This window comes from Trachurus japonicus, chromosome 9, assembly GCF_045865225.1.
Source record: "Trachurus japonicus isolate A0001 chromosome 9, Traja_1.0".
NCBI lineage: Eukaryota > Metazoa > Chordata > Actinopteri > Carangiformes > Carangidae > Trachurus > Trachurus japonicus.
The window spans coordinates 321,792-335,162 of record NC_140915.1 but is presented as its reverse complement, the minus strand read 5'-3'; positions in this window follow the sequence as shown (position 1 = coordinate 335,162).

Genomic DNA, 13,371 nt, shown 5'->3' with positions numbered 1-13,371 from the left:
TACATGTCTGTCTCTGTCTCTGTCTCTCACTCACGTTGTCACATTCATGGATTAAACCAGTTGATGTTTTAAACTCTTCTCAGTGATTCTTGTAAACTTCTTCCTCTTCCTTTAAAGATGGAAGCGTCGATTATTACAGGACAAAAACCACGGTGACTTTTACTCAGCTGCTGATGAAGGACGAGGCCTAATATCACCAAGCTAAAAGTCTCTGAGCCGCCAGCGTCACTGAGGAGAAAAACACATTTTAAACACATTCACTGTTCATGTTCAACTTTACAGGCTGTTTGTGAGCTGCTCACAGCTAAACACACACAACAAGAAACACAACTGGAAACAAACATCATGTTGTAGAGACACTGAATAGAATGAATTACATGTGATTTATTTTTCTTTGTGGTTTTACTGAATCAAATAAAACAATGTGAATCAGTTTTATATGTGATGGACATTTCCTGCTGATGTAGAGCAGCACAAAAACCATCAGCTACTAATCCTACCAGACAATGATTTTTTCTGTTACCATGACGCTGAGTTCATGAAGTTTGTAGATTTAAATGTATCTTGACTTTGAGACTGATTGTTTTTTATTATATATTTCTATAATTATTACCTAACTGCTGTTTCTTGGAAACTGGAGCCAATTAACACTCATGACTTCATTTTCGTTTATTAGTGATCATTGATTGGTTCATGGATTGTTTGGGATTTGATTGGGCGTGCACATTCCTGTTCGACGACACATGGTTGTATGGTTTCAAGCTGACACAATAAAATATAAAATAAACATGAACTCATGTTGAAGACCATGTTTTTTATTTGGCCAGTCTGACTATAGCAGGTGACAGCAGGTACGAGTCGTTTTGGCTGCTGGGCTGAGTGATTTCAAAAGCACAAGTAGTTCCAAGTATTTGCTTCATGTGTCGTAATGTTACATCATTGTACATGATTATTTCAGAGCGTGGTGAATGTGCAGGTCACAACTCGTCCACCTCCATTGTGTTCACTGGGCAGCTCACGTCTCTGCCCCGCCCATCTCAAAACAACATGCACCGATAATTAAAGGTGATGAACCTACTGCTATGACTATAGGGAATACGGCAATAGGAGAATTTGCCAAAATGTTGAACTATCCCTTTAACACATCATCAGCCAGTTCACAAACCAGTTCTGCTAACATGAAACTGTGGTCATTAGATGTTAAACCGTATTAGTTTGATCCCAGTCCGGTAAATGTCTGAGACGAGCTACGTTAGCATGGCTAACACGGAGCTAACGGGCAGCTAGCCGCTTCAGCAGAGAGAATCGTTTTTTCACATTAACTCTAATACTAACTTGGTCGTTGACGGTCTCATGTTCTTCGGTCAAAACACACAGGAGGGCACACAGGGGAGTAACCAGTGCTCTTGTGGAATATACAAAAAGTTCAATAAGATTTAGACACATTCAGGAAAAAAAAAAATTACCGAATCGTGATATCAGCTCCCTCTGGTCTGTTAGCACCGTTGGACGAGTCATAGATGCGGTGAAATGAAAACTGACTAGGTTGACTATGTAGAATTACCAGAACAACAACAGAAAAAGAATTCCAGCAGTCGATTGCCAGACCGTTGCTAGGTAAAACGGGCCGTTGCTAGGGACTCCACTCTGATCAGAGGACAGACAGGAGGAGAACTATGCAGGATATTTACCTTATGTTTCATTTTTACCGTCATTAACAGCAGAATAAATGACTTGTAGCTTGTTACAGGGACAGCGGAGGCTCTGCAACATACGTGTTTATGACAGATGAGACTACACAAATACACCCATCCTAACGTGATAATCCATTGATCCACCCATTGATTATTAAAAGGGCTTGGTTAGAGTAGAGTAGAGAATACTTTATTATTATAATTATATTATTATTGGTTGGAAACAAACGCATCCGACCGGGAGGAGGCAGGAAAACAGCGGAGAACTGAGCCATGTGTCGGCTACGGGTACGAATGGAAACACAACGTTGACAGAAAGTCATTGTCGAGCCCGTCAAAAAAATTAAAAATATTAATTCAGACTAAAAAAAATGTTTTTATGGAAAAGCAATACTTTCATTCTGTACCCCTCAAAACGCCCCATGGATGTATTTTTTTTTTTTTTAAATATAGCTTTTAATAAATATTCTACATATTCAACCTTTAATTAACTGCCAACACTGTACCTGGGCTATCTATCATCCAAATGTATTAACAAAACTGACTTAAAGGAGAATGCCAGCCATTTTTGACCCCTAAATCGTTTTCCTGATGGTCACCCAGTGTTGGGGGGAGCAAAAAACACGACTACAATTGATGCAGGCAAACTGGAGTTACCATGGCTACCTGGCGCTAGGGATAACGTTAGCAACAATGCTAACCCATGGGGGCAATTCTTTCAACCACAACAAACACTCAAAAAACAATCAAATCTCTATGGCAAATGACTGGAATCCTTAAGAGACACCACTGAACTCATATTCAGTGTGTACAATAGGTTATAAACAGTATAAACTTTGTGTTTTTGCATGTAGTCACTCACCTCAGATAGTCTAACTGTGGAACATCCTGGAAAGACATTACAATCCGATCGCAGAGCGCCTAGCTCTCCTCGCCACAGAAACTAACACTTTTTTTCTTGTTGTGATGATTCTGTCCAAAATATCTCCAACTGTTTATATTTGTAATAAAATTTTAGCCATATTAAGTATAGATTGACATGGTTAATGTCTCATTTAACCATAAGACTTGGTGCTTAAAATCTAAAATCTTTGAAAATGCTGTAATTCTAATGCTGTGTTTTTCAAGGTCTGAAAAGTGCTTGAAGTGAGTATGCTTGGCTCATAAAGTGATTGAATTGAATAGTAAAATGTGTACGAACCCTGTAGAAAAACTTAATTCAATATTAAAATGTTGTGTAAACATCAAAACCATATTGAGAAGCCAAAGTGGATAGATAGACAGATAAAGCATTATTGGTCTAAGCTTTAACATTAATTAGAATTGTCGTATCGACTGATATTCAGTTTCAATGAAACAATAGCTATTGTTTAATCATTCATGTCCTCCTGTTCTTACCCTCCTTTGTCCATCCAGGCAAGGCCACTGTACTGCCGCATTACAGTAATTTAAACCATTTTTCAACACTTCTTCGGCGATCATGACACCATTCCCGACTTCAGGCTGAGCAGAGAGTCCCTGGCGGTGCTGCTGGATCTCCTCCACCAGGAAAGACGACACGGATGGGGTGCCACAACAGAGACCTTGGTCTTCCTCTTCTGGCTGGCGAGTGGGACATCGTACCGGGTGGTCTCCAGGGTGTTTGGGATGCCTCGCTCCACTGTCCACCACATCGTCCACAGAGTTACTGAGGAGGTGGTGGCCCTTCGCCACAGGGTCATCTACCTCCCCCAGACCGCAGACGACCTGGCGGCAGTAACTCAGGGGTTTGCAGGGCTGGCAAGACAGGAAGCTTTTCACAAAGCTGCGGGAGCAATCGACGGCTGCCATGTCAGGATGGTGCCACCGAGCGGCCCTGATGGTCAGTGCTACAGGAACAGGAAACTGTTTCCTTCCATTATCCTGCAGGCAGTTTGTGACCATCAGGGCCGCTTCCTCGACACGTACGTGGGCTGGCCGGGGTCGGTGCACGACTCCAGGGTCCTCCGGCACAGCCCACTATACAGGCGTGGCATCTACCCTCCTCCAGGGTACTTCATCTTGGCAGATGGCGGGTACCCGTGCCTCCAACATCCACTACCCCTCATCACGCCGTACAAACGACCAGTGCAAGGTGTGGGCCCCCAGCGCTTCAACTTGATCATACAAATCCCTTGTTTTTAAAATCGGGTATTTTAAGATTTGAGGACCTAGTCAAATTCAAAACAGGTCAGATTCTGTTTAAATCCTGGAATAGGTTGCTACCAATAAACATCCAGAAAATGTTTATGGTCAGATATGATTCAAGAGGGAACTGTACCTTTAAACAATCTACCATCCATTCTACCCTGAAAAGTTTCAGCATCTATTTTTGTGGTGTTAAAATGTGGAATAGACTAGATGAGGATATAAAAATGTGCAATAACTTAAAACAATTTAAAAGTAAGTACAAACATACACTCTTGGTCAGCTATAAAGAACTGGACAGATAATTTTACTCTTTTTATTTATAATCATGGTCTTATTTCATATTAAAGCAATATGTTTTTAATCTTCTGAATTGTATGGAACTACAGATGTATGACATGAATCACAATGTGGGGGGGGGGGCTGAACTTGATCAGCTTTTCTTCTTTCAGTCCCTTCTCAAACTTGCACAGTATCATTGTTGTTTTGTTTCTTGCTACATAGATTGTTTGTCTTTTCATGTGCTTGTTTGAGACAAATCAAATCAAATCAAATCAAACGCTCATCATTCCAGGGCACGCTCCATCATAGAGCGTGCTTTTGGGATGATGAAGACGAGGTTCTGTGCCATCTTCCTCCAAGCGCTGGAGGTGCACCACACCTTTGTGCCTCAGGTATGTCAGTACACAACAGAATTATTGTTAAATGTTGAATACCAGTAAATTAATTAAGTTAATTAAAATAAAATTACAGTTACATTAAATTAATCTTTGTTTTCTCTTGTTTTCTACAGGTCATAACAGCATGTGCGGTTCTGCACAACATCTGCCTGGGTGCCGGTGACATCATGGACGACATGCCGGAGGATGAAGGGGAGAACGGGTTGGAGGCAGCCAGTGGTGCACCATGGAGGGACCAGCTGTCTGCCGAGGTGTCTGCTCTGGAGGGGGGTGTCCAGGACCACGACTACCTTTAGAGGGCAAGTAAAATCATTTTAAAGCTATTCCTATTTAAAGTGTTTTGTAAACAGTTTTGTGTGTTTACAGTTTTTCTCAATCGCTTTGGTGCTGTTCTCAGATCAGAATGAAAGTTCTCATAACTTTTAGTTCAACCTCCACAACATGTAGTCATTTGTTCACATCATAGTAGCAGTTTCTCCTTCCTCTGAACAAAGTGCAAATGCTTTTGGACATGTATCAATTACTTTCTCTGCTGTTTTACAACATTATCATCTGCTTATGTCATGTCAGTCAAAATAAACTATACTTATCAATGCTGAATAGTCTTTCCCTATAAAACTAATAGTCCTCATTTCATTGCTTGAGTCATTACATACAAAATTGTTGAACTAGTTGTCAAAATCTGTTACTGTAAAACTAATTTTAAATGTTGGGAGAAGCACTGTGAATTCAATTATTCAAACATTTCAGGAACAACAGGTATGTGTGGTATTGGACAGTAATTCAGCACTAAACAATCTGCACTGCTGTCATTGTGTCAGGCATTACTGTAAGATACAGTGGGACAAGAACTTTTTACATTTACAGCTTCACTAGAGAACAGATTCACTGTATTGTGTTGTAGTACAACAACCACAGTAAAGGTTCCCCATCTTTACAGTACGGTACTGTACTACAGCATTCTGCAACATTGTTTACGTACTGTAAAGTTGTGCACAGCTCTACCCAAAGTGTGTTTCTTATGTTTGTTGTAGATGGCTGTAGTGTATTTTTCTTTTGCACAACACTGTGAACAAATCAGAATTGCAAAGAGCATATGCAGTAAAAAATGTGAAACATACATATTCAGTATCAGTTACTCCACTAAATACAGTAATGTGCAACTTTAGCGTATTTATCACATGGCTGTTAAAGTAGTTTATAGTGCTGTCTGGAGCATTTTCAGGTAGTGTCATGAGTTTTTGCATTGGAAAACACTTAGAGAATAAAGTGTCCTAATGAAAACATGACAAAGCCATTTGACTATCTTGTTCATAAACGATGGTGTCAAGATTTCTCATTTTGACGACACTGACAGTTTCATTAAAAGTGGAGTGGAGCACGCACATCCAAAATACTACAGGTGCAGGACCAACAAAGTAAACTCAGAGGGAAAAAAAAGGAAGTGGAGTCCGCACTCTGTATTACGCTCCTGACGAAGATCCACGGGGATCGAAACCTTGATCTTTCCACAATAAACAATAGAGGAGCGTAATACAGAGTGCAGACTTTTTTTTTTCCACTGACAGTTTCATTGACATGAGTACTTGCTTTTGAGGGATGGACAATCCATTTTGAGCAAGTGACGCGCTTCTGCAGGTCATCCACTAGGTTTTGCAGTTTGTAATAATTGTTTTGAGAAATGCACTAACTGTTGTGCAAATGTTAAGAGTGATGTGAGAAAAGCACCAAAGCGATTGAGAAAAACTGTAAGTAGTTTGTGGTGGGATGTTTCAAAGGTTGTGCAGTAGTATTTATTAGTATTAGTATTGTTCTTGCCTCTGTTTTAAACATTTTTAGTGACATGGCAGCTGTGGATTGCACCAGCCCTGCAAACCCCGATGATGGACGATGCGGTGGACAGTGGAGACAGGCATCCCACACCCCTCACCTCCCAGATGATGTCCCACTCTCAGCCAGAAGAGTCCAGGGTCTTTACTGTGGCATCCCATCCGGTCCAGCAGCACCACCAGGGACTCCTGCTCAGCCAATCAATGTTCTCTGTATATAGTTTATGCTGATTTTTTGTAAATAGTTAATATTTAATTAAGTAAATATTGTTATTATATTAAAGTACTGTAAATTACATTAAAAAAAATAAATGTTATTGTCACAATGAAAAGCAGTTCAAAAGTTTACTCTAGTTGTAAATAAGAAATGGAACAGATAATGTTACAAGGTTCTAAGGTTTTTATTTAACTATATACACAACAGAAAAAGTAACAATATAATATTTTTAACAATAACAACAACAATTTAAATCTCAATGAACACAAAACTTAATAGAACAGAAAAAAAAACATTCACCCCCCCAAAAAAATCAACGCCTCTCAATCATTCTTTCAAATAAAATAAAAAGTCTGTCCATCCTCTCTCTGCTCTCTCTTTCTCTCCTTTCCTCTCTCTCCCTCTGAAACTGCATAACCTCCTTGATCAAATCCATCAGCTCATCTCTCTTCCTTTTCCTCTTTCTTCTTCCTTCTTTCTGCCCTGGCTGCCTCTCCTCCTCCTCCTCCTCCTCCTCCTCCTCCTCCTCCTGCTGCTCACCCACTGCAGCACCTGGCCCTGGTGTGTCCTCAGGGATGGAGGCGATTAGGACAGGCAGCGCAATGGACGGCCGCTGTCCTAACACCTCGTCCATGAGGACAAACCAGGGCCAGGTGGCAGCAGTGGGCCTCCCGCCGACTCCCTGCCCTGTCCCTGGGTCTTTGCAATCCTAAGACAGAGGAAATCAATCACATGAATAACAGCAATTATCTGTAAAGTGTTTATTTAAAAAGTCTTGAAAAAGGAGTGCTTCACGGACTCAAAAAAAAAAACCTGTTTGCGGTGCTCTTTGGAATGGGATTTATGTAGTGATAAAGAAACAAGGAAAAGGAATGTTTAACTTCCTGATGAAGGCTTGATACCAAAACGCATTGAAGGACTGTGTTTTTAAGTTTATATGACCATGCCATGAGGTGCCTACATTCCTTTATCAAAGTATTTATTAACTTGGGTAAAACAAATGTAGTTTTCATATCATTATCCAAACCTGCACATACTTTTTTTATTTCAAGTTGTCCCATTACTTTTTTGCTTGCTGGGGCTCCACCTTCCCCTCCAGGCCCATTTTTTCCAGGATTGTTCAAAACAAGAGAGAAGTATTGACAAAAGGTAAACACACAAGATCATATAAAAAATATGTAAAGATTCATCAGTGACTTCTTGTGGAGTTTTAGTAAAAAGCAACTGGACTTCTTCTCTTGCTTGAAGATGTTTCACCCCTCATCCAAGAGGCTTCTTCAGTTCTGAGACTAATGCCAGAAACCCAGGGATTTAAACCCAGAGTGGGTGGTCCTGTGATTGGTTTCTAGTGAAACCAGAGTCACATGACCACGTCCCCGAAACTGGGGGGGTGGTCATGTGACTATAGGGGTCTGTATGGGGTTTAAACTTCCTGGGGAGAGCTCCCAAGACAGCATTGTATGTGGCAGATAGATTGTGTCCTAGGCAACCATCTCTGTTTAAAGAACAGTGACATCAGGACTGACACAAACTGGCTATTTATTTATGCTTTAACAGTTACCTCCATCCTAGTGTGGCCGTGTTTTTGGCCCCGGTGAAGAGTTTTATAAGTTTTATAAATTCCTCTGTCTGCTCTTTGCTCCCTACAACAAAACGACATGTAAAGCACATTTCCTGTTACGTCAACAGGTGAAATGATTGTATGATATTACAGTTTTTCTCTATTGGTTTGGCTCAATTCTTGAAACAGAAATTACATTCTCAAAATAGCATGGACAAATCTCCAAACCACCTTGCAAATGTTCACAACAGAATGGCATTTCTCATTGATTTCATCAAATTGCAAATGTCTTAGTACATGTCTCAAGTGTCGTAGTGCATCTTTGCAAATGGTTATGTACAAGTACCCTAGAGTTAGCACAATGAGCATACATTTAGCACATTTTCCAAATGAATAGATCTTGCTGATCTAAGCTGATTAGTTGATTCTCAGTCTAATGGTTGCTCTCTCCAAAACATGTCAGCATGATTTCACTGTGTAAATCATCATATGCACAATAGTCTGTTCAACTGTCAAAATTAGTCAACATACTGTAGGCTAATACCATGAAAACCATATGAATTTCTTGCAGCATTTCATAAATTCATGACAGTAATTGACAGTCAGGTGAAATTAGAACTTGACTAACGAAGGAGGAGTTCCTACATCTCAGATGACCAATCAATCAGCTGTTTAGCTACCTGACTGGTGCTGTCTATGATTGTGAATGCTGCCAAACGCGTATATATAGAGCTTGGCTAGGGCCTGTACCTTTTGCAGTATAAACATACATACACATACAGACATGTACAGAGAACTGTAGGCCTATACATTTTGTTTTTACAGTACATAATCTTGAGTTACTTTATGTAGGCTATATGTGAATAAAAATGGTTACAATTTCCTTGGCAATATGAGTGCAGTGTGTGATGTCAAACTTTGGAGGCTGCTCTTACTGTAAAGTCCTTTTCTTAGGTTTTATACGTCTCTGCCATAGTGACAAAACATCTAAGCATTTTGACTTGCAGTGCTCACAGAATGCCACAGGGATGATGCATTTTGGGGGCACTGACTACTTACATGAGAAAGAATTTTGGTTTTGACACATAAGTAAACTGTTTTAATAATAATAATAATAATAATACATTTTATTTGTAAAGCACTTTTCATAAAGTAATCTCAAAGTGCTACAGAAACCAAAAACAAAAATAAACAAAAGACTAAGAGAAAAATCAGACACGATTAAAATCAGCAGTAGAAAGAACAGCAAAAGGAGAAGATGAAAGTGCAGAAAGAGAATAAAAACATCTAGGAACGACCTAGGAAAGCCTGTCTGAATAGAAAAGTTTTAAGCCCTTTTTTAAAGGTAACGACAGACTGGGGTTGTCGTAGGTGTTCAGGGAGGGAGTCTCAGATGTGGGGGGCAGTGGAGCAGAAGGCTCGGTCTCCCATGGTGCGGAGTGGTGTGCGGGGCTGATGGAGGAGGTTGGTACTTTGGGACCGGAGGTTACGGGTGGATGAGTGAGGGGTGAGGAGGTCTTTGAGGTATTGCGGGGCGTTGCTGTAGATGCAAAGGTGGGTGATGAGGGCGATTTTGTATTGGATTCTTGAGGTTATGGGAAGCCAGTGTAGGTTCTGAAGAATGGGGGTGATGTGGTCGTATTTGCGGGTTTTCATCAGAGTTCGGGCAGCACAGTTCTGAATGAATTGAAGTTTCTGAAGGTGTTTGTTGGGTATACCGATGAGCAGGCTGTTACAGTAATCAAGCCTTTGGGAGAGATATGAGGTTCTGCAGCTCATCCATGGTGTTATGCTGAACCATCCAGTTTATTTTTGGTAAAAGCACTAAGTGAATGCAAATGAGCCAAAAGCAATTGAGAAAGATCTTTGCCATTTTGATGGTACTGACACTTTACATGGTAAAGGAATCTAGTTTTGAAGCATGTGTGAACAGTTTTGGGAGAGATATGCACTTTTGCTAGTGAGCTGTAATGTTGTGCAGAACTGTAAGACTGTTTGGCCAAATGGTCTTATAGTTTTAAGAATGTAATTTCTGTTTCAAGAAATGAGCCAAACCAACAGAGAAAAACTGTAACATTAATAATGATCCTAAGGTTAGCTCTGTATTCAATGCAAACGTTTACAGTTTTACAGCCTGGAAATACAGCGGGACTCACAACCCATCGTTAACGTTATATGTGCTTGTGTCGCATTTTTACAGCGTGCGCTGCGGTCCGTCTTCGTCCATGAATCTATTATAATACATCCATTGGGGTTCCATTGGGGCTCCGGACACAGAGCAGAGACCCAGGTCCGACAGTGGAAAGCTGTCCCTTTCTGAAGCAGAGGACGAGGCAGCTTCACTCCCGTCAGTCTTCACAGACAGTCCACACATGAGTTGTTGTTTTTTTGATCCGGCTTGTATTTAGGGCCAGCCTTTTTTTGTTCGTGTAATGATTCAATACCGGCCATTATTTGATGTAATGATGCAGTATGCTATTATAAAGTAACTTCAAATCACATAATCACTGCTCAATAAACAGTTCCGACGTCCGTGAGGCTACACTTCAGACTGGTGCGGTCAGCGGAGGGAGACTGACATAAACCGCGTTGAGATTTTTTTTGCCCCTACTGTAAAACATCCGGGGCTTTGGCAAAAACATCCGGGGCTTGAGCCCAAGTAGCCATCCCCTAACCCTAACCCTAATTAGCTGCAGCATTGCTCCTCATTCTAAACCTAACCACTAGGGGGAGCATGCCTAATTGGCTAACCCCTTGTTTAGATAACCCTACGAAATATTCACTTTATTTAGCTGCAGCATTGGCATGGTTTTTTACAAGACTTTTTGACTTAATACCATGTCAGAGGTCGTGCGGTGTATTTGGGGCACTGACATGGTTTATTTCAGCGGTACTCAATAGGCGGCCCGCGGGCCGCATCCGGCCCGCCGGACTTTCCAATCAGACCCGCGACTGAGTTCTACTAGTTTACATGTTACTGGTATACTGTATTTCTCGGGCTCCGTGCGCCTGTAAGTCAAAGCGCTGGGACATGGAAACATGTGCGGAGCGTTTGTGTGTGCCTGTGAGGCCCTGCACTGGGATACAGAAACACTGACGAACCCAAATCACCATGCGCGAGTGGGGAGCGGGCTGGACTGCAGGGTTTTCCCTGCCTGTCTGCAAAGACCGTGGGTGATTTTCACCGCCGTCTTGGTTCAACTGTGTGTGCATCATGCATGGGGGGCCGTTCAGATGAAGCGTCTTTTGCGCGAGCTCAAACCCATTCAATGTAGCCGCGAGTCATGCACGCTCACAACTCAAAAGCCGTAGCCGCGCACATTTGATGAAACGCAATTGTTTTTTCGTGCACGTCCGCGGCGCACAGCTGCACGACCTGCTTCTCCCCCGCTGTTGTGTCCCGGTTCCCTCGGCCTGTGTCTCTCCTACTGTTTCCCACTGAGCTCTGCCTCGTTTGAAAGGTGAAGGAAGCCCGTGTGTGGAAAGACGTCACCTCCGAGATGTAGAATGTGTATTATAGAAGAGAAACACACATTTCAGGACCAATGACTTGTATCCTCAGAACAGAGTCAGACATGTCCTGTGATGGTCAGCCTCCTTTCATATTTAAGCTGAAAATCACAGGGCATGTCTGAGGATACAAGTCAGCCGTGTAAAGCTCATGATATGTAAATTATGATATGATAATGTCAAGACATTCATAAAACACAGTGAAGTGTATAAATAAAAATTATGTGCTTACAAGTAAAATAAAAATATTTAAATTATTAGACGAAAAAGGTGAATTTAATTTCAATCTAGGCCTATTTGAATGTTCGGCCCCCAAGGTGTTTGTTAAGAAAAATTTGGCCCTTCAACAAATGTATTTGAGTACCTCTGGTTTATTTGCTTTAAAGGCTTGAGTTGGGCGGTGTATGGAACTCATGTCCTTTTACCATGACCGAGCGTTGTGCAGTGCACGGAACACCGTCATGGAGATTAAACTTTAGGACCTTTTAACTGAGCACCATGCCCTAGGGTCGAGCAGTGTGCGAAGCACCGATGGGGTTGACTTAGTTGGTCTCTCAGGGTTGTGACCGTGAGGTTCACCTCGGAGTCGGTTCAAGGAGATCGATGCTTCGGTTTCGGTTTTCCGGAAAACGTTATACCAGACTGGTGTGACCGAACAGATTACTGATTCTGAGGGGTCTCTTCTGACCTGAGTTACCTGGTCACCTACCGATGTTTCCTGCAATGGCGGTTGAGTGAAATCAACGTAGTCATCGGCGCTACTTGTCTGGATTCTGGTAAACTAACGGTGCTAATATGGGATCTGAGATGGATAGGTGGTAAGTATGGAGCCCTCCTGGCTCATTTACTAATTAGGGAGCTTTCTGGATTGAAGAAAAAGAAGAATAAGATGACGACGAAGTTGAAGAAGAATAAGAAGAAGGAGAAGAAAAGAAGAAAAGAAGGTCTGGATTTACAGGCTTAGAATTAAAAATTACAAATTACAAATTAAAATTAAATTTTAAAATTAGGAAATCTAATTAGACATTTACCACACCTGGGGCCTCATTTATCAAAGAGGGTGTAAAACTGCTACTAAAGTTTTGCGTACGGCGAAAAGACAAAAATGGCGTACACCCGAAATATTTACACCTTTTTCAGATCAATCAAACTGTGCGTACGCACAACTCTCCGCATTTCCCTTTGATAAATCACACCGGACCCAAGAATGGTGCACATGTGAACACACCTCTTACTCCGCCCCAGAACGCCTATATACAACTATATATGGTCAGCACGTGCATATTTAATTAGCCATGTGCGCTCTGTGGAGCGGCAACAAAGTGACAACAAAGCAGAGGTGTATAAAGTACTTGAAAAAAGTAACTAAGTAAAAGTAGAAATACCATAACTGAAAACGACTTTGGTAAAAATAAAAGTCACCCATGAGAAAATTACTTGAGTAAAAGTCTTAAAGTAGCTCACATTAAATGTACTTAAGTATCAAAAGTATCTTGTGAAAAAATATACTCAAGTATCAAAAGTACAAGTACAAGTACAAAGTATTTAGCATAAAAAGAAGCAAAACAACCACTTGTTTTACTTGTGTGTTGTTTTATTTCACTTTCAGGTGAATGGATGTGGAATGATAAAACCAAAACATGTAGAGTGAGTGAATCAAGTGTCTTGTGGCTGCCTGAGAATATAAAGCAAGCGCCTGTCTGTGTACTGTATA